This window comes from Harpia harpyja, chromosome 1 (assembly GCF_026419915.1).
Source record: "Harpia harpyja isolate bHarHar1 chromosome 1, bHarHar1 primary haplotype, whole genome shotgun sequence".
Classification (NCBI taxonomy): domain Eukaryota; kingdom Metazoa; phylum Chordata; class Aves; order Accipitriformes; family Accipitridae; genus Harpia; species Harpia harpyja.
In genome coordinates this window covers 90,383,354-90,403,834 of record NC_068940.1, presented here as the reverse complement: position 1 = coordinate 90,403,834, position 20,481 = coordinate 90,383,354, and the positions used below count along the sequence as shown (strand labels likewise).

The following is a 20,481-nucleotide window of genomic DNA, read 5'->3' as shown; positions in this document are numbered from 1 at the left end:
TACAACATAAAATGGGTTTAAGGCATCATAAGACAGGTGGCAGAGAAATTCCCCCAAGAAGAAAATCTTCCAAGGGGAAAGCTGCCCTCTTTGCCAAGCAGCACTTAATTCCTAGTGTAGAAGGGTGTTAAACACAAGGGATGGGCATTATGGAAGATAATGAAACCACCATGGAAAGGTCTCATCTCCCACACAAACAAAGTGGGCCACGGGTGTAAGACTAATTATAGCCCTTGTAGCATCAACCCTGTCATCTTCTTGTTCCAGATGCAGAGCCACAATCTACTCTGGACAATCCTTTCTCCTGTCTAAGATCTAAGGAGTTAGACTCCTGCAAACCCCTGTCCTGTCCTGTATACATGGGAAGCAGAGGTTTGGCCTTGCTCTCTAAAAAGATTAGTGAGCACACATTACCAGCAGATTAGTTTAGACCTGCAATATTTCATATGTTTATTTTTATCACTTACAATTTTTCTGCAGGAAGAAGCAACAAGGTAACTTTAGTGACTAAGCCTGTAGCAGTTACATACCTGCAAAGATGAAATTGGTACTTAAGCCCTTAAACTATCCATAACCCACCTAACAATACTCATTGATTGAAGAACCATCGGCTCTGTAAAGGAGTAGCTGCTTCCAATAAAACAGTGAAACAAATGGTAAGTTTTGTACTGTATCATCCAGTAGCTTTTCGTATGAAAATAAATACCCACATAGGACATTTTACCAATGTAGTGCAGAACAGTAAATTCCTTTTGACTACAGATTTTGAAATCTATTCAAATTGAGAGCATAATTTATCAATAAAACCTTTCAATTGCAGAATTTCAGACATCAAATACTTTTGTATATGATTTTTTAATCTGTTCTTCTATACCTCTACACTTTTTCTGTGCTGCAATTACAAAAAGACTTGCACCTTACAGTATAAAACATTTTATAGCCCTTTGCACCCAAACACAACAATAGTTTTCTGACTACCGTTGGAACCCCAGGGTTGCATTGAACTTGTACCACATGAATGCCTACAGAAATACCATTCAATACGTAAGTCTTGTTGCAAGATACGTCCCCTATCAGGTCAATGAAGGCTCTGGTCTCATAGATGCTGAGCTCTATGGCAACAATTTTGGAACTCACTTAACCTCACCCTTACTTCAGTGGGACAATATGCATGCTTAGAGAGGGAAGAACTCATATGCTTCAATGATGAGATTAAGTGCTTTGCTGGATCAGGGTCAGAGTCCCAAGCAGGATTTCATTTACTGTCTTTAGCCATGCTGGTCTGCCTTCTCCACTGACTTTTTCTAGTTACTTATTTTTTTTTAAATTATATTATCTTTCCAGAGTCTCTATTGTTTTAACTTTGCCACATCACCAACATGTTTAATCAAAGCAAATGAATGATGACAATTCTGGTTAATTTAATGCACTTGCATTTCAGGGCACTGAAACTGTCTGACAAGTGACAAACCAATTGTGAAATAAATTACACATACAATATTCTTCAAACTCTTTTTCTTCATTATCTAGTATTACAATTTTGCTTCTTATAGATGGATCTTCTTCTGTTTTCTTTACAGAGCTGGATATCTGTTAGTCTTTCTGTTCAAGGTAAAGAAAATTAACCCAGAAGGGAATATATTCTTTTTGTAGGTGGGAGAAGGAAGAAACTGTACCTCAGAAATCACCTTCTTCCATGTTTAGGCTGTAAAGCCAAGACTGAGTTTATTTGCCTGGGTCAGCAATGCTAATTTTTACTTTCTTAAACATGTCACTTTAACTAATTTTTCTACCCCTCTCATAAGATATAAATCCCCATTACGAGATAAATATCTGTATTATAAGATAAAACATCTAAAATATCAGGCAAAGTAAGATACTAAAACTGTGATTATTTTAGACCAAACCAAAACTGAACCTGGGTATGTAAAAGGTCAGGTGAGCAAGTCTTGAAGGAAGAAGCAGAAAGTCACCTGCACCACCATGGAAGAGTTCAGAGCTAGGCAGAGTTCAGCTGAGGATGTCATAAACACGGGTTCTTTCATGCAAAGGGCAATTTTTCTTTTGCCACTTCTGTCTCAAAGATTTGTACTTTTACTTACATTAGACGATTTGTATTTTTTTGAGACCACCACCACAGGAGGCAGAGGGGAGAAAAGCCTACATATTAGAATGCAAGCAGCTATAAGGAGGAAAAGGGATTATTGGAATACAACTACAATTAGAAAAGGAGATTATGGCAGACACTGTATGTGTGCGCTCTGAGCTGCATGGGGCAGGAGGAGGGAATAATGACGACAACAATGACACAGGTTAGTATTAACCTTGTTCTATTTTTCTACAGGCTAAACAAGTCTTCATAGGTAAAACGTTGCATCTGGTCTCATTTCCTACTTCTACTGTCTTTTTTTTGCAGGCAAAGCTCCCGCATGTCCCTATAACCATGCACATAACTAAAGTTCAAACAGTGATTCTTTCTCCTGACTCAGACTATTAAATTGCATGTGTGTTCAATGCAAGCTTATCATAAACACCTCAAAAAGTCCCTCTCATAATGAGTCATGCTCTTCTCTTCCCTCTCAAAAGAAGTTGTTACAGAAAACTACGATATTTGTGCCCGATGAGGTGCTGGACCATGCTTGCTTGGGAATCGGAGTAGACAGGAGATAAATTATCCTTGGGGATGTTGACCAGGATCTAGTTCATGACATAAAAACTTAAAGGGGAAAAAACCTCTAAACCATAAAAAAAAAAATTAAAAAAACCCACATTTCCTTAATTCATACAGTCCTTCAATAAGAGATTATGGGATAAACATTATTTAGCAGTACTGCTGGACTGGAAGTTTCCTGGGGTGTTGTTAAATATTGCAGCTTATAATTATGATCTCTGCTGCTTCTTCATAGCATGCTGTCCACAGCAAAAAAACCTGTGTAGCCTCTTACCAAAGTTTCTATGTTTGAGTTAAGCTAACCGTAATGCTTGGATGACAAGAAATCATGAAGGCAACAGAGATAATTTTTTAAAAAGATCTTTCTAGTTTCCAGTGAAGCATCTATAGGAGAGAGATGCTAGTAGCTATTATTTTGTTTCAAGCATTGTGAACTCACACGGCCAAATAGCTAATCAGTCTGTGTCATTACTCCACAACATTTGGCAAAATCTCCTCAGAATACCTTGATGAAGGGCACTATAAGCAGAAAACAAGAAACGCATGGAGAACTCAGGACACAGACATCAGTAGAAGCTGTGTGTCTATCTGAGCTGTGCCACAGGGCTGCTTCCTACCCTAAAGGTCAAAGTAACTCACCAAACGCAAATGTCCTTCAACCTGTCATGAGATATGGGCTCTTCTGGGAAGAGAGAGTAATAATTCTATTTCTCTCTCCCACGCTCCAAAACACACACACACGCACACGCATTCTCTCTTCCACGCACAGACGCATTTCTGGTTGTTTGTATCAGCTTTACAATACCTGTTTTAAACAACTAGTAATCCCAGGACAAAAATTGGGTATGGGAGAAGTTGTGGTGGCATCTGTTAGCTCAGGTTTGGTAGCTCAAGCAGTAGATGATGTAAACTGAATGGACTTTCTCAGTTTGGTTCTCAGATACCACATGCTCTTGTATGTGAAACACATGCAAAACCAAAGCCTTTCAGTCTGAACTGTTTTTAGGAAGTCTCCAAAGGCTGCATTTTCCCAAACAAAGGATAGAAATCCTCTTTTAAGCTTTGAATAAACTTAATTTAAACAGAGAGACTCTTATAAATGTCCAGCCTATGAGACATGGTAAGGGAAGATATTAGTGATCCTCCCACCAGGATGTTATTTACAAATGTCATCCTGATAACTTTGTACCTGAGCAATTTTCATCAATTTGTTAGTCACTTCTTGTATTGTTCCCTTGTGATTTACAGGTATTTTCTTTACCACCAGTATTTTCAGTGCCTGCACTGATAGAACACAAATATACCTCAAATACAAGAACTAAAAGGGGGTAAACTGAACCCTTTGGGCTACCTAAAAGGGGGTGGAGAAGACAGACAGATGCTTCCCAGAGGCACACAACAAAGGATGAAAGGCAACAATCCCCAACTGCAAGACAGTAGATTCCTACTGGACATAAAGGAACAATTTTCCCACTGACAGTAGGTAAGCACTGGAGCAGATTACCCAACAAGTCTGTGTTATCTCCATCCCTGGAGATATTAAAAACTTGAATGGAAAAGACCCTGTGCAAACCTGTAACATTGAAGTTAACCACCTTTGAGCACGGGCCTAGACCAAATAACTTCCAACAGTCCCTTCCAAGCTATAATTTTCTATGATTCATAACATTTGGATTTAAAAATATTCAGTCCCTAGTTTGGATATTCAGACAGCAGAAAAAGGGGGAAAGGACTAAGGAAATAGACTGAGTGTTGCACACTCAGACCAAGGAAAAGAATAATTTGATAGAAGGCTTGATCCACGTGAACCTGCCTGCAAAGGCTGTAGCTCTGATGGCCTCAGCTGATAGCTGTATCAGAAGAGGTGCTTATGACTCTTCGACAGTGGTAGCGAAGGGCTCCTCCCTTATGATTTTCTGGCACTCAAAAGGCAAAGACTCATACTGGGATGACATAGAGTCCTCTACCCACCCACCTGCCACAACCCTGTGCTACTATAATTGAGCTATTAGTATGCAAAGCTATCTTCAGCAATAGATTTATAAAATAGCATGATCCTAACACATGAAATGTCAGTTTAAATTGCCATTGCATCACAGTCATGCAGGTGTTCTTTGTAGGTCTTACTCACTCTTCATCTGACCCAGCCGATACACTTCTCTCTGTTCAGCTCTTCTTGATTCTGATGAATACGGATTCAGTATCAGCTTTGCTTTTAAGAAAACTATCAGTTGCACTTTTGTTAGGGCTATTACAGCCTTTAATCATCCAGCTGCTCCTGATTTATGCATCTGTACTAAGCTGTCAGGTAACATTTGCTTGCATCCTGCAGTTGTCAAGGTGCTTTAATCTAATTTCAGTATCTTGAATGCAAACAGCGGGGCAACTACAGTTACTACCTTCCCTATCTTTACAGGCTGCACAGACATAAATGACTGGGTAGCACATCACATATGCACAACTTATGGCATGCACGAATGATAGTTATGAAAAAGTCACATTGTCCAACCTTGCTTTAATGTTGTCACACATAAGAATGCTAAAAGCATCCCAGGCGCTAATCTCTGTTTTTTTTCTGTTCTTAGAATAGATCAATAATCTGACCTGTTCCACCAAGCATGCAGCACAGCAGCGCTGCCAGCCTCTGAGCTGACTGTACCTTCCCTTTAGTACTGACTGCTGTAAGAACAGAAGATTCTTATTTGTTGCTGTTTTGTTGTCATAGAACTACAGAAACATAGGAGTAAAAAGGACCTCAAGAAATACTTTAGTCCACTGCATTTGCACTGTGTAGAGATCTGGTACTTTCAGGTGGTCCTTGACAGATATTTGTCTAACCTGCTCCTAAAAATCTCCCACTGAGGGAGACTCCAGTCTTTCTAAGTAGCCTGTTTCTGTGTTTCACTAGCCTGATAGAGCATTTTTCCTACTATCGAACCTGAATCTTTTTTGCTTCCAGGAAAACTGCTTTATTTTTGCCCTTCCCTCCAGTAGTCTTTGATAATAAATTATCATTATTCTCTATTTAACATCATCTCTGTCAGACTACTGTCACGACATGTCATTTTTCTCTTTTTTAGGCTGTACAAACTTAGTTGCTGTAACCTTTTGAAATCATCCATATTTTCTAAATTTAGACTCCCTGCAATTTGCCACTGATGTTTGTGACATGTTTTGCCCCAAACTGCATACAGAATTCCTTTGGAAGTCTTGTCTTAGCGGGGAAAAGCTGAACAGAACAGAACAATCTCCACTTTGCAAAGAATCCCTTTCTGCAGTCCCATTGCTTCTTCCTATGGATAGCAGTACTTTGCATGTGTCTACTGATTTTTTTTCCCTGTGACTCAAAAAAATCCCTCTGATATTCACAACTGTGAATCTGATGCTATTCTCCAACATGCCTGTAATTAAACTAGGTGTCCACTCCTGACTTTTTATGTGGACTTTGTTTCATCACCCAAGTTATTAATGAACAGAAACAGACCAAAAGCAGATGCCCATTTGAGATTCTCCCAGTCCAAAAGTGAACTAGTGAGTCCAGTTTTATGAAGAAGAGGTTATCATCTGCTTTATTGTTTATATGAAGTTTCTGTACTTCCACATTTGCCTCACAAGAGTGTCACATGGGACCATACAAAATCCTTACAGAAGACACATCTATTGCTTTCCCCTTGCTACACCACTTATCCTGTTAAAAGAAGAGATTTTATTAATGTGATTTGTTCTGGCCCAATCCAGGTTGACCACTTATCACGTTACTGGGTTCTGGGTATTTTGACAGTGGTTTCTATTAATTTGTTCTGGAATCATTGTGGGTATCAAAGTTAAACAGGCTGGTCTGTATTTCCCTAGGTCATTATTTTTCCTCACTTTGTAAAGACATATATTAAACATTCTTGTACCTCATTTCTCTCTTGTCTTAGTAACATAATCTTGTCTTTACCACTCTTCACATTAGTCTCTCTGAGCTTATCCTTAAATGCTTGTACCTTAGCTGTGCATTTTTGTTTCTCCTATTTGAAGGCATTGTGAAATATTAAAACAAGCAAACCCTAATGCATTCTTACTCGTCTCTTATTGTGCTTTTATCTTTTCTCTGCATCAGCTAATACACTATTGTGTGTTGAACGTCTTTCAATAACTGCCAGCTATCCTGCTTTCCTTCATTTTTACACTATTTTTCCTAAGCACAGGTACCTACTGGTTCCCCAAGCTGGGTGAAGCATACTCTCCTAAAGCCCATTATCCTTACCCTGCTGCTCCACCATTCTTTCTTTTCTCGGGAAAGTGAACACAATTATTTTGGGGCCTTTTTCAGTCAAATTTCCTTCCATATTCAACTTTTCAAAAGAGATCTTCTCTATTAGAACAGAATCAACCTGATACAGCCATCTCCAGAGTCACTTTCTTTGCCTTCTGTCTCCAAGACGGAACTTGATGGACCATCCATCTTACAATCCTGGCTGTCACACAGGGTCAGCTGTGACCAGATTAACTCCTATTCTCCGCCGACAGTGTGACATGTCTTCACAACTATTACCACCAAAGAGCACATTCCACTGACAGCACCTAACGCCTACCACAAATAATTGAACGTCCTTGTGAAGACTTACAGGGAACTAAATCAGTTTCTTCAACAGGCCAAGTGGTTCAATATGCAGCTCCTGTCTGTGCAGCGTAGTTTTAATTTCACCTCAAATGGAAGAAAGATGTGCACTATGGCTCCTATTTTTCCTAACAACAGTACAAGATAACCCATAACCAAAAGAAACCATAGCAGTGCTCTGTGCTTTCAGGTAGAGTTGATTGCTTTCAATTTAGCATGAATGAAACGTATCACTGAAACAGACATCTTTCCCGACTTATTTAGCTTCAGTGATCACAAACCATGTGGTATTCATAATTTTGCTCTCTTACATCATCTAGCACCTCCAGGGCTGTGTTAGTCACAGGCCCATGGGTGTTTGTTTGTTGCTTCTGATTTCTTTACTTTCAGTTTGGCTTTTAACTTATTTTCTTTGTCACATGCATGCACTGACAAGACAGCCAGCCAGAGGAAAAGTTTGCCTGCTCCATCTTAAGTAATACTGTCCTTCACAGCCTCTTATCTTTCAGTCAGGACATAGATATCTCTACCTCACACCATGGCCAAAATGGAAAAGGCCACGTCTATATCAATATTGTGTTCTCCTATATACAAAAGCTTGTGGCTTTAAAAATACAGCATTTCATAATACCACTTTTCAGCTGTAGAAACACCAAAAAGGGAGGTTTCTTATTTTAAGTGATAGTTTTCAGGGCTCGTTTGTACTTTTGGGCCACATTAAGTCATCCAAACATAACATTATGACCGTTACTGTGTACAAGAATCCTGTTTTCCATCACATTTCCAGTATTCAAAATATGCTCTACCCTTGAAAGCTCTTTGTTCAAACTCAGTGTAATTGAAACCACCAGGCTTTACATACACAAGAAAAAAAAGAAGTAATGCCCTCAAAGGAGGATTTTATCTGTTCTAAAACATTTGGAGTAGCATTTTGTCTCTAACCGAATGAAAAAAGTCAAGTAGGTGACAGTGCTGTACAAAAGGTTCACTGGGCACAGCCCAGCTGAATTCCACTGCTAGCTCTTCCTGATGCAAACTTCATATTGCATCATCCCATAATTCACATTCTTTCTTTATGTTATGATATAATACATTTACAGCCCCATGAATTCACTAATGAAGAAAATAATGTATCGCCTGTCCACATCTCCCCCAAAACAGTATACAGCTGAATTGGTATCAGGCTATGATTTGGAATAGTGCAGTGTAAAGCAAGTGAGGTCTAAGTCACCTGATAAAATATTTACAAGAGAAATTCTGAAGGAGCTTTAACTATATATCTTCACAGCCTGGCAGCAGCATAACACAGCTGTAATTTTTTTTTTAATCAAAGAAATGGATGGATCATTTTACAAAATCAGAGCTAACCTAACTATAAACCTGAAAGGCACTGGTTAGTAAAGAGCCCAGGTCTTTGAGCAAATGCAAGAGGCAGCTTACCAAGACATAACATTTTGATACAGAAAACTTAGTACAATTCATCATTTTATTATACACAAGGAGCTGTACGAAAAAAAACCATTTAGAATGCAAAACCATTCACTTGGCTAGGGAGAAAAAGCAGGGCCTAAGTTTGGGATCAATAATGGGTAACAGAAGTATTTCTACTGACTACTACAAACAGAGCTGGGGCTCTGGAAAACCCACAAAATCTCGTAAGCAAATAGGGTAGCTTGCTGTAACAGTGAGCACTTCACAGCTTTTATTATTGCCTGCTCAGAACCACGTTGCTTTTGTTCACTCTTCACCAACTGGGAAACATTTCAAAGCGTATTCCTCTTTTGTACCATCATTTCTATATGATTCAGGTTTCAGACAGTAGTCCAAGTACTATCATGTCCACACTACACATAATTCATTTTATGCCTGTGTTCCTAAATGAAGACAATAATTTAGTATAATTCACTGTAATTTAAATGACTGCCATAGCAATCTTCCCTATTGAGTTTGAAAGCATGGCTGGGGAAGCACAGATCCAAATAGTGGGGCTTGTCTAAAGTCTCCTTTTACAAAAGGAGTGAAGCTGAAACAGACTCAGCCAAAAGGCAATTCCTCTCCTCTCAGGAGTGTGCAGAGCTTAAGTGCTCTAGAAGTTGCCTGCTTCTCTCTGGTGACTACAAAAGGAGCTACAGTGACTCAGTAACTGTCATGGGACCCTAAAGCAGCAAGAACATCCCAACGGACATACCAAGACATTCTTACAGAGAATTTTGTAAGAACCAAAAGGATGCTAAATTCAAAAGACCCTTTTTAAAAATTATTTTTTCTTTTTTAAATAAACTACTGGAATGATTAATTCAGAGAGACTAGATCAGACAGAATTGAAATTAAAGTGCTTTGTAAACCAATCTCTCCCTGCTCACTGTGTCTGTGCAAGGCAGTCCTTGCTTCCAGGGTTTGGTTTCAGCAAAGTCAGCAGCTTTCTGAACTGCAACAAACGCTGACAACCTTTCTGGAAACTTTTCTTTTTGTCACCACTGACACCTGGCTGCCTGCTTTCTGCACATCCCGGCTCCTTGTTCCTTGCTATAGTACTCTTCTTGCATAAGTTGCAACCTCCAGCCCTCTCTGCCCGACAGAGAACAAGGACGAGGAGACCTCTCTCTGTATAGATAAGCCCATTTGCTCCAGTCACTCCCTTTATAAAGGGACCCAGCATGTAAACAGAGAACAAACACAGCAAAATTATTTTGTCTATCACACTTGAATTTAAGCATTTAACCCTCAGGTGTCTGAAGCAAAAAGAGACAAGCCTTAGCCCAAGCATTCTTATGATGATTGATGCCACCCCCCACTAAAGCTAAAGGAGGTTTGATAATCAGGGATTTAACCAAAAGCTACGTAAATGTGGGGTTTGGTTTTGGTCTTCTTTTTTTTTTTTTAATAACCTCACATCTTTAGTAAAGATATGATCAAAAATAAATGTACAGAAAGCAAAGTGATGTTAAATATTGGAATGTGAGAGGCATAGTATTCACATGCTATTTAATTACATAGTGGAATGGTAAAACTCAGTGGGGTTTTTTCTGGGCTTTTGCTTTACTCCATGGTGACAAAAATTGTTAGAGGTTACTCAGAATCAGCTTTTTCTGTGTGCAGTACTCTCCAGCAAGGTGGGCCATAACGTATGCTCACCAGTTGTTTAAAAGATGCAGACTGTGCAAACCACAATGTAATATGAAATACTCATTACACAGAGAAATTACGAGTATTTACTAAAACTTTGAAGCATCAAATGATAGTTGTAGCCACACATCTTTGATCTTGAGAAAATAGGATATAATTCAAGAGTGAAAAATTGCTATAATTGGGAAGCAAAGAGGGACACATCAGAAATGGAGAAATCAAGGCAGATTCAGACATGTAATGGATCAAAATATTCAGTGCTGGTCTGAATGGAGCAATTATAACCAAAGACATTACTGAAAAATGACCCATGCTGAGAAATATGAACAAGCAATTTTCAATTGTTTAATTTCTCTTCCATATATGTCATTTGGAAATAACTGCTAATATGTAGACAAGTGACAAGTCCCCTTTCCCCGCGCCCCACCCCGAAACCCAAATGGACTAGTTATTTTCCACTATGCTAATTTCCTGAAAGATCACTGTTTTATAGTAAATCTCCCATATCAAAAAAGGTGCATATCTGCTTTCTTATTATAACTCTTATTATATATTCCATTATACAGAACAACTTCCATCCAAAGTTTTTTTTAAACTCCACAAATTTGCCTTTATTCCCTTAGATGGAAACATATCTGCATATAGTAACTGCTGTAGCTAACAAAAGCATACTGTAAACATGCCAAAGGAAAATCCTAAATATATTATTCATCTGTACATACCACAAGTTCCTCTATTTCATGTAAAAGAGAAGTAACCGATATAGTGATGTCTCTAGTTTATCTCAGGTAGGCTCATCTCTTCGAAAGCCAAAGTGAGACCGTTGGGTCCTGCTTCTAAGGCATTCCCACGGATTCTTGTGGGACTCACTCCAGACAGCACTTGTTACTCAGAGGGGCCTCACAGAAAAATGCATGTCACTGAATTTGGATTTTCCCGCTCTTGCCAAAACTATCACAGCAGTAAGAACAACTCCAGTTTCCATATTCCTACCCATTCCTTACAATTGTTTTATTTTTTTAAGACAAAATCTTCATGTGACTGGAGTTCAACAATTGAAGTCCTAACAGCTTCAATGACATGAAATTGCCTGCTAAAATTCAGATACAGTAGTCTAAGTCACTCCTACCATGCAATGTCCCAAAAGGAGATCGCATGATCAGCGTCTCCCCAGGCTCTGAGCCTTCCTGCAGGCTGCAGGCTCTGAGGCTGCAGATTGTTTCAGCCAAACATCTTTCCACATCAAGAACAAGCAGTAGTTGCTTTGCAACACTGACAGCAGCTCCTCCCTCCCTCTTCTACACACTGAGAGGGGCCATGAAGAGTGACAATGCCATTAGCTGAGAAAGGAAAGAGATCAAGCTAACGGAGAGAAAAATGCTTTACTGCCGGCCATTGGGATTCTTACATGGTGCTGGAAAGCTCAGCAAGAGAGAAGGACAGAACTACCTGCCTTACTCTGAGCTCTTCTTTTCTGTGCCCAGGCTGCTTTGGCACAAACAGCACTCTGAAGCGGTAGTCTACGCCTGGAAGCAGAAAAGGAGCAGTGTCTTGTGAAGAGTCTCATTATGTTGCCCATGTGGGGGTGACAGCATATTCTCACTGCAAGAACCATACCCGTCCCCTGCCCCATACATGTTACAGGACTCCTTCCCCTTTTAAATGGGCATATGGGACCGAGGTAAAGGCGTTGCATCCCAGGTCAAGGAAGATTATCTAAACAAACAGATATTTTAAAATATTGATCTATTTACCTAGCACACAGAATTTATCAGTCCTCCTACAGAGCTTATAAAATCAAACTTAATGAGTCAGAAGTAAATATATTGTCACCTTCAGCAAAATTTGAGATGAGTGTAGAAGTTGAAGAATTTATCTCAGTTGTTTGTAGGATTTTTGGGGGGGGGGTGGATATTTGGGTTTTTTTTACATTTTCTTGTCTCTTTTCATGTTTTACATCACCCAGTCTCCCAGCTCTCAAACAGCTGAAGCCTTACTGATGTTAAGCCACACAACAGCAGCAGAAATATTTGCATTATAGATCTCTGCCTTTCTTTGTGTGTGTGTAGGTAGGAAAAGGATCTGAATTTCATAATACATTGTTATGATTGTCCTGATCCTAGAAGTTCATCTTATGCTTCTGGCTATTTTAGCCTCAATTTTTTAAAAATACCAATACCTAGATCTTACTTTGGACAGTGGTTGCTCCTCTTTTGTAGCAAACCACACTACAACCTAGAATAACACTGTTAGTATCTCAACTCCCCAGCTGAAAAAAAATCTCCCTTCCCCAGCACAACTGGACCTGCTGAGACTGATACTTCTTTAGATGCATAACTATACTTCACAGATAGGACATTATATAATAAAGCAGGTGATTTCTTCTTATTTAAAAAAAAAAGAAAAAATAAAAAAAAGGATGCACTTCAGTGAATTATACCATACATTACATGCAATGTCAAAAAAGCGACATGATCAGAAACTCTTCCATGTATAGTAGGTCAGTGAAGGATCCAAAAGTATTAGCCACACAAGATTTAGGCATTAATTATACTAATTTTTCTCTGACACATATGTAAATTGTGTTGTCACTGTTCATTTATGAATCTCTAAGGAAAATTTATACATATTTCATGAATTCTAGGGCTCTCTCTGTGACCACAGTTAACATTTGCAAGCATCTAGAAGCATCTGATTTACTAAAATTCTCTCTCCAAACACCAGATACAACAGTGCAACAGCACAGCAGACTCACTCCAGGCCAGATGCAGCAGTGCAGATGTATTATTGTTCAGTATTCTTCATTTTACCTAGGAGTTACTGCAACACCTTTTCTTGGCCTTGGTGAGTTCTTATCCCTAACCAGCGAACTCTGACCATGCCCCTCTTCCCTTGAACCCTCGTGCTGGCTGCCTCTTCTCAATCAGATCAGATATGAGCTAGTTGCTTTTACTGTCAGGACCCGTAGCAGTCCTAATACCTTTCCTTAGGCAGCAACAGATTGACTTCCATCCTTGATCAACTCGCAGTGCTGGCATCCATCACCAGCTGACTGGAGGCATAACATGTTTTCCTTTCTGCTTTGAAGGAGCAGCCAAAACAAACAGAAACCACACCGCTATCCTCCTTCAAATCCTCCTTAATAACTCTCCTGTGCTGCAATGCTGACAAATGCTTGCAGCTGCTTGAGATCACAACTGACTTCTGTTATCCCTTTGGTTCTCCATTTCCAAATCCATTTGTTCTATTTGGCTTAAAGCTTTGAAGTAAGCTCCCTGCTATGAAGGCTCACTTTTAGGATTGGAAAGTAATTGATCAATTAGTAATTGATGATCTATGCATTGTGCTGGGCTCTCCATCTCTGGGCAACTTCAAGAACAGTAATTCTTCTAAAGGATCTGCACAAAACCAGAAAGGACTTATATCAGGGGATCTCAGCTTGTTATATACTCAGTATATGTAAGTGACTTGCCAGACAATCGCAACTGCCCTTATAATTGGTAACTCAGTAGGAACTACACTAGTTTGCCACCCTGTGCTTATCACACAGCATCAGCCTTTGTCAGCTAGGTCCTCCCACAGTTCTTACCCTGTTACAAGCATTTTGGCTAGATGTGCAAGCTTTCCCAGGCCAGGCAAGCCACTAGAAGTAATCCAGTAGCAACGGACTGCCATTACAGCAGGCTGGCAGTTTGGTATACTGGCACTTTATCCCTTTTTTCCATATGGGGCTACAGTGTCCTCACTCAGATTAACTGGAATCCACACCATGGGTTTGTACTTTGTCTATGCTTGCAAAAAGAGGACCAGGAGAACTGAAGCACTACAATTTTCTGCGTTCTAGTTTAAATCAAACTCCTGAGAGCTTCTATTTACTGGGTTTAATGGTTTTGTTCTTTCTGAAAAAAGCAACACAAATAGAAGCGTCCCAAGAATTTAAAAAGATGATTTAAATATTTGTACATTTAAATTTTTTCCTCTTGATGTTAACTTTAAAAGATCAAAGTTAAGGAACAGATTTGAATCACTTCAGGCAAATTTTAAATTAGCAAAAATAGCTGCCAACTGGATCACAATAACCCTTCGTGATAATCTTTCTGTAATACTTTTGAGTTACCAGTGTCTGGTAAGCAGGTTCAATTACCATCAAGAAACATCCAGAAGATTGAACTCAAAGTATACCACTTTGCCTGCAACAATGTAGGATGATACAAGTTACTGATTTATTTAATGCATTTATTTTCCCACGTTATAAGGTTGAGGGAATGGAAAAGGCTAACATGCCACTTCTTTAGAGAAGCAGGTTGCAAGCACAAGCTGTTCTACACTTTCACATGACTTCTCTAATGAAGATTACACTAGAATAAGAAAAGGTTCTACATGAGAACAAAGATGAATCAGATTCATTTCAGTCTGGATTGTGCACAGCCAGCACCTGTACAGATTGCACTAGCTACTCAAATATTGTTTGTGAAGGTACTTTTTAAGTACCTAATCAGAAAACAGAGCTTGCAGTCCACTGCAAATTGTAACATATTCCTTCTTTTCAAATTAACAGGATTCTAAATCTCTTACCACATTGAAAAATATTTTGATTTGGAAATGTTTTCATAATGTTTAAAACATTATACTCTAGTATGTGGAATATTATATGCAGTAATAAGTATATAATAGTGACACAAAAATTAAAATTGCGTGCTCTAAGAGGAGACTGTATAGCATGACAGTATTATCATCAGGTTTACTGTGTCCATAAATGGATACTAAATAGAATAGTCTGAGACATCCTTAGCACAACAATCATGGTTGCTGGAAAGCATGAGGGAAATGGACTGCAAAAATTGGACAGACTCTTCCTAAATAGCATCTTCTAGTGCCACCACAGGAGGCAGAATTCTGTGCTACATGGACCACTGGTCTAACTCAGCAGGGCATTGCAAATGTTCTTGAAACGTTCACGTACATGCTAGGAGAACCAAAACACCTAAAAAGAATGCTTTGACAGTCATCTTGACATTCAGCACAAAGGGATTTATTTCTAGAACTTCCTGGCAATTCCCTCTACCTCGCCAGAAATAGACATACACCTCTCCAAAAAGGGAGAGGTTTCTACAAAATGCTTTGATATTACAAAACTGTGTTTTTAGGTGGGAGGTCACTTCATCCAAACTTTTTTACCCTACCAAGCTAAGTTTTAACTCATGAAAACAAAATCTTTTTTTTTTTTTTACTATAAAAAAAATGGATATTCCCTCTATTTCCTAAGCATAAAAATGTATTGAGAATTATAAAATATACTAGCTTACTTATTTGACTCACAACCCCAAATCCATCTCAAATATGGCATGCATATGCGTCTTTTGAAAATGGACTGAGATGCTTCTTAAAGTTCTACCTGATCAGTGTAAGAAATGAACTACAGAAATATGTTGCATCATGATTCTTGGACTCTGGCTTACAGTAGTGAGTAAAAGCTGTGTAAGACCTACCATTTATCTTGCTGTGGTATTTTCAGCCTTCACTCAGCCTTGACTAGGTTGTTCTTTGCACCAGATCTCAGGCAAGGGCTGTGCCACTTGTTCTCCCCACCTGCTGTTGACCTACATGCTCGCCTGTAGGGCCTGATACAATTTACCTCCCTGCTCCATCTTCCATCATGTGATTTCCAACTATGTCAGTTCTACTCCCTTCTGAACTAACATCCAGAGCAGAAAGAAATGGGCTATAGCACACTCTGCCTTAGCTATGTCATCATGCTGATGTCTGCTGACATGAAACCGCTAAGCTGATTCATCCCAAGTATAATACTCAAGTGGTTTCTTTTCAACACAGACTCAATAGGCCAATTTCTTCTGCCTGCATCTCTGGACACATGTGACAAGGCTTAATACACCTGGCAAGAATCCTCTCTCCAGCAATATTCTTTATTATAAACGTGATTAGAACAGCATCCACACTGGGCAGTTGTTCAGCCTATCTGAGTGCAGCCTACAGAGAGAAGGGCATTTCTGAACTGAGAGTCAAGAGTACTGTTATTATGTATGGATGTATTCCTGTTTCACATTCATTCCTGTAGGCGGTTTCCTTAAAAATGCTGAACTGAGAAAGTTAGGTTACTTTTACCAAAAAACGCTAATGATGCTAGAAGCTCTCATATTATTAGTTTTCCTCTAGTTTTTAATAATTTGTTAAAATTCATATTCTATACTAGTCTCAGATTTAGGTCCTTATGTGTTAAGATGAAGACAACATAGTAACTTTACACTTCTACAAATACTGTATTAGTGTGTCACATGCAGAACCGTGTTATGCAAAAAGGTTGTTTATTTTTCCAGGTAATCATTATGCATGTTTTTTAACTGATTAGATCTACACTGAAAGGTTAAATCAAAGTATGAGATTGACTACACATCTCTTGATACTTTATTATATCAAAAAAGTATGTGTTTATTTTAATAGAAAAAAATTAATGAACAATAGGTCCTACTCTCTCAGAAGCCTTTTTCTAGCTTACAGCACTGCAACTTCAAAATGTTTTACAAGATCAGTTAGGTAATCTGCACATTAGCACAGAGACAGAGAAATACAGCAAAGAAAATGAAATCCAAGTGTTCAGTAGAAAATGAGGAATTTCACTTGAAATTGGAAAACTTTCTATGAAGGCACATGCTATTAGGCAATTGTTAAGTGAAGAGATTCAGAAGAAATGTCATGTTTACCCAGGATTATTCTGTAACAGATCATTTCCATCATTCTGAAGCAACTAGTTTTGGCTTCTGTAGACATAGAAACTATCAGATGACCCACACTAACAGGTCAGCTCCAAATTCCATTTAGTTGTAGGTAAATAATTCTTGATAGTCATCTGGTTTAATGATTTCTAGTCAGAGGACAATACCTCCAACCTGGATTGTGAACATCCAGTGCCTCATTGTTCACATATGCCTTAGAGTGAGAAGCAAATGAAAGTGCCAATTTTAGTTAAAAATGGAATGTTCAACTATCTTGTCCTAGAATTTGAGAGTACAGGTTCAACAGGTACCAAATCATGTAAGAATAGATTCATTCTGTAAAACAGAGATGGAAGGTGGGGTGGAATATTTCATACCAAGACTGCAATAGTCTCATTATAAACCCATCCAAGGTTATGAGGTCTGATGATTTTATGATAATTCAAGTATTCGGGACTAAAATCTCTTAAGAACCCTTAACAATATTGTAGGATAGTCTTTTTAGCTACTTGGTCAGTTTGGGCCTCAAAACTGTACCTCAGCCACTTACCTTAGCCTAGTTCAAACCTGATTAGCCTCTTTTCCCCAAACCCAAACATGATCAAATGCAATACAAAACAGCTACCAAAACCTACGGGATACGTCAAAAATCATCACACTGTATATACTAACAAAGGTATAAGAATTGAACAGTACAGTACATATAACTAATATTGAAGATGGAATTAGTAGAAAAGAAACCTGGCAACAATCTTCCTTTCCAGACTGGCTTGCTGTTGATACATTGCATGGGATGTGCCTTAAAGAGCTGAGGATTTTTTTGCTCTAGGAAAAAATGATTTAATAACATCTACATATACGGATTCAAACACTCCAGAGAGTAACTTTGTTGGTAAACTACAGTGGTGGCTCTAAGCTCATTCATAGCGGAATTTGAGAAACTTTTCCTCCAAAACCTCTTGCTCGCAGATCCCATCACAGAACACAAAAGCAGAGCAGAGCAACAAGCTCTGCTTTCAATGCCCCGCTGCTCCTGTAAGCTCTCCCTGGCAGCTGCAGCTTTGCAGGAATCCAGAATACTACAGTGCACAATAGTCTGCATTTGATTCTCTACTTTTCCTCCTTGACATCATTTTGCATTCAGATACTATGGAAGCGGCTTCAGAAAAACTGCAGTGGTCTACACTGTTTGGCCTTCCAGTCTTTGGGAATATATCTACAGGCTAGGTGCTGACTGCAAAAGGTCCATCTTCATTTCAGAGCATCACACAGAATTTGCAGGGATTAGTTGATAACTTTTCTGAGAGAAGGAGATGAGAAAGATCTCCTTGGTATCAAACTCTGCAAATCTAAATTTCAAGACTGGATTCCCATCTTCAGGGGAAGCAACAGTTCTGAAGTAAAAATGCTCTTTTATAATAAAATAAATTAAAAAAACCCCAAAACCCACAACCCAAAGCAATGGAAACAGAGGTCTCTGAAAGCTAAAGTAAAGACTAATCACCTACCTTTATGAATTTAGACAGAAATATATTGTTAAAAAAAAAACCCCAAACCAGAAGGGAGATGATGAAGATATCTTCATTGTTATAAACTGTAGGACACCTAAATAGCTACTGTGAAAAACAAACTGCAACGGCCCTGTAAAGCTGCATACAAGCTGAAAGGAAGGTGACACTTCAACAGAGGAATCTGTTCCATGACAGTTTTCTTTCACAGGTATTTTTATTAAAAGGAAAGCTTCACCAAAGTCACCACTAGAATTCATTTTTCTACTTATGCATATCTACACGTACACACACCAGCTGAAATCCACTGTATTCATGGATCTACATGTGCAGTGACAGAAAGCATCCAAGACTATTCCACACACTCCATACTAGACCCTTGTCGTGGTTTTGGCTGGGATAGAGTTAATTTTCTTTCTAGTAGCTGGTATAGTGTTATGTTTTGGATTTAGTATGAGAATAATGTTGATAACACACTGATGTTTTCGATTGTTGCCACTTAGTCAAGGATTTTTCAGCTTCTCATGCCCAGCCAGCAAGAAGGCTGGAGGGGCGCAAGAAGTTGGGAGGGGACGCAGGCAGGACAGCTGACCCAAAATGGCCAAAGGAATATTCCATACCATATGATGTCATGCCCAGTATATAAACTGCTGGGAGCTGGTCAGGGGGGCGCAGATTGCTGTTCAGGGACTAACTGGGCATTGGTCAGCGAGTGATATGCAATTGCATTGTGCATCACTTGTTTTGTATATTCCAATTCTATTATTATTATTATTGTCGTTTTATTGTTGTTGTTATTATCATTATTTTCTTCTTTTCTGTCCTATTAAACTGTTCTTATCTCAACCCACGAGTTTTACTGTTTTTTTTTTCCTATTCTCTCCCCCATCCCATTGGGTGGGGAGGAAGTGAGCGAGCAGCTGCGTGGTGCCTAGTTGCTGGCTGGGGTTAAACCACAACACCCTTGCACATGTACAGCTCGGCATGCGAAGAGTAAATATAAAATTTATACTCCAGATGTAGGCTTGTGTTTTTCACATTAAGAAAATTAATCCATGTGAAATATAAAAGTTAAAATATAAACACTTGACTGTTTCCTCACAGTCTGTTCCATCCTAGTTGTTTGGCATCCACCCTTTACAGGCCAGAAGTTTCACAGATGGAGTTTCAAATGCCCAGCAGACACAACAGAAGCTAGGTTTTCAAAGATGCTCACTGCACAAAGAGCTGACATCTTCTGATGTCAGTCTAACCTAATAATTTATTATGATTTCCAATGCAAACTATTCTTAAAAACATCTTCCCAATGCAAGTCAGAAGAATTTGGAAAAGCTTTTAGAACTTAAACATTTTTTAGAGCTTGTTTCCAGGATTAGATACCATTGTATCATTGAGGTATTTGGCAGGAGATTTGTATTCACTCAGCTGACAAATCATGAAATACAACCAATTCTTCAATCTCAACCTTATCAAACACTGATCAAACATCAGCAAGAGCCTTGATTGTTATGAAAGGCACACTATTCCTGTCAGAGTCATTCTTCATTTTCCTCTGGCGAGAGGAGGAAGTTTTTGCAGAACAGGTTATAGTGAATCTATGAAAACAGTAATGATCAAGTTCTTTGCTCCTAGATTAGTCAAAACTAAAGACTGAAACACACAAATCACAGGCCTTACCTTGCTCTGACTCCATTTGAGGAAATCCTGTTGCTTTCAAGAGTGTTTGGGCAGTAGCCTGTTTTTATTGGCTTATTTATCTATTTGTGCATTTACTTGCCCAAAAAAAGCAATTCAATTAACTTCTATCATTTCATTTAGAAAAAAAGTCATCATAGTGGT

General features: G+C 38.8%; 1 protein-coding gene across 4 annotated transcripts in view; it reads right to left on the bottom strand.

Moving 5' to 3' along the window:
• Positions 1 to 20,481, bottom strand: part of MYO3A (myosin IIIA) — a 124,882-nt gene that overhangs the window by 90,132 nt on the left and 14,269 nt on the right. The gene's annotated exons all lie outside the window — the stretch shown is intronic.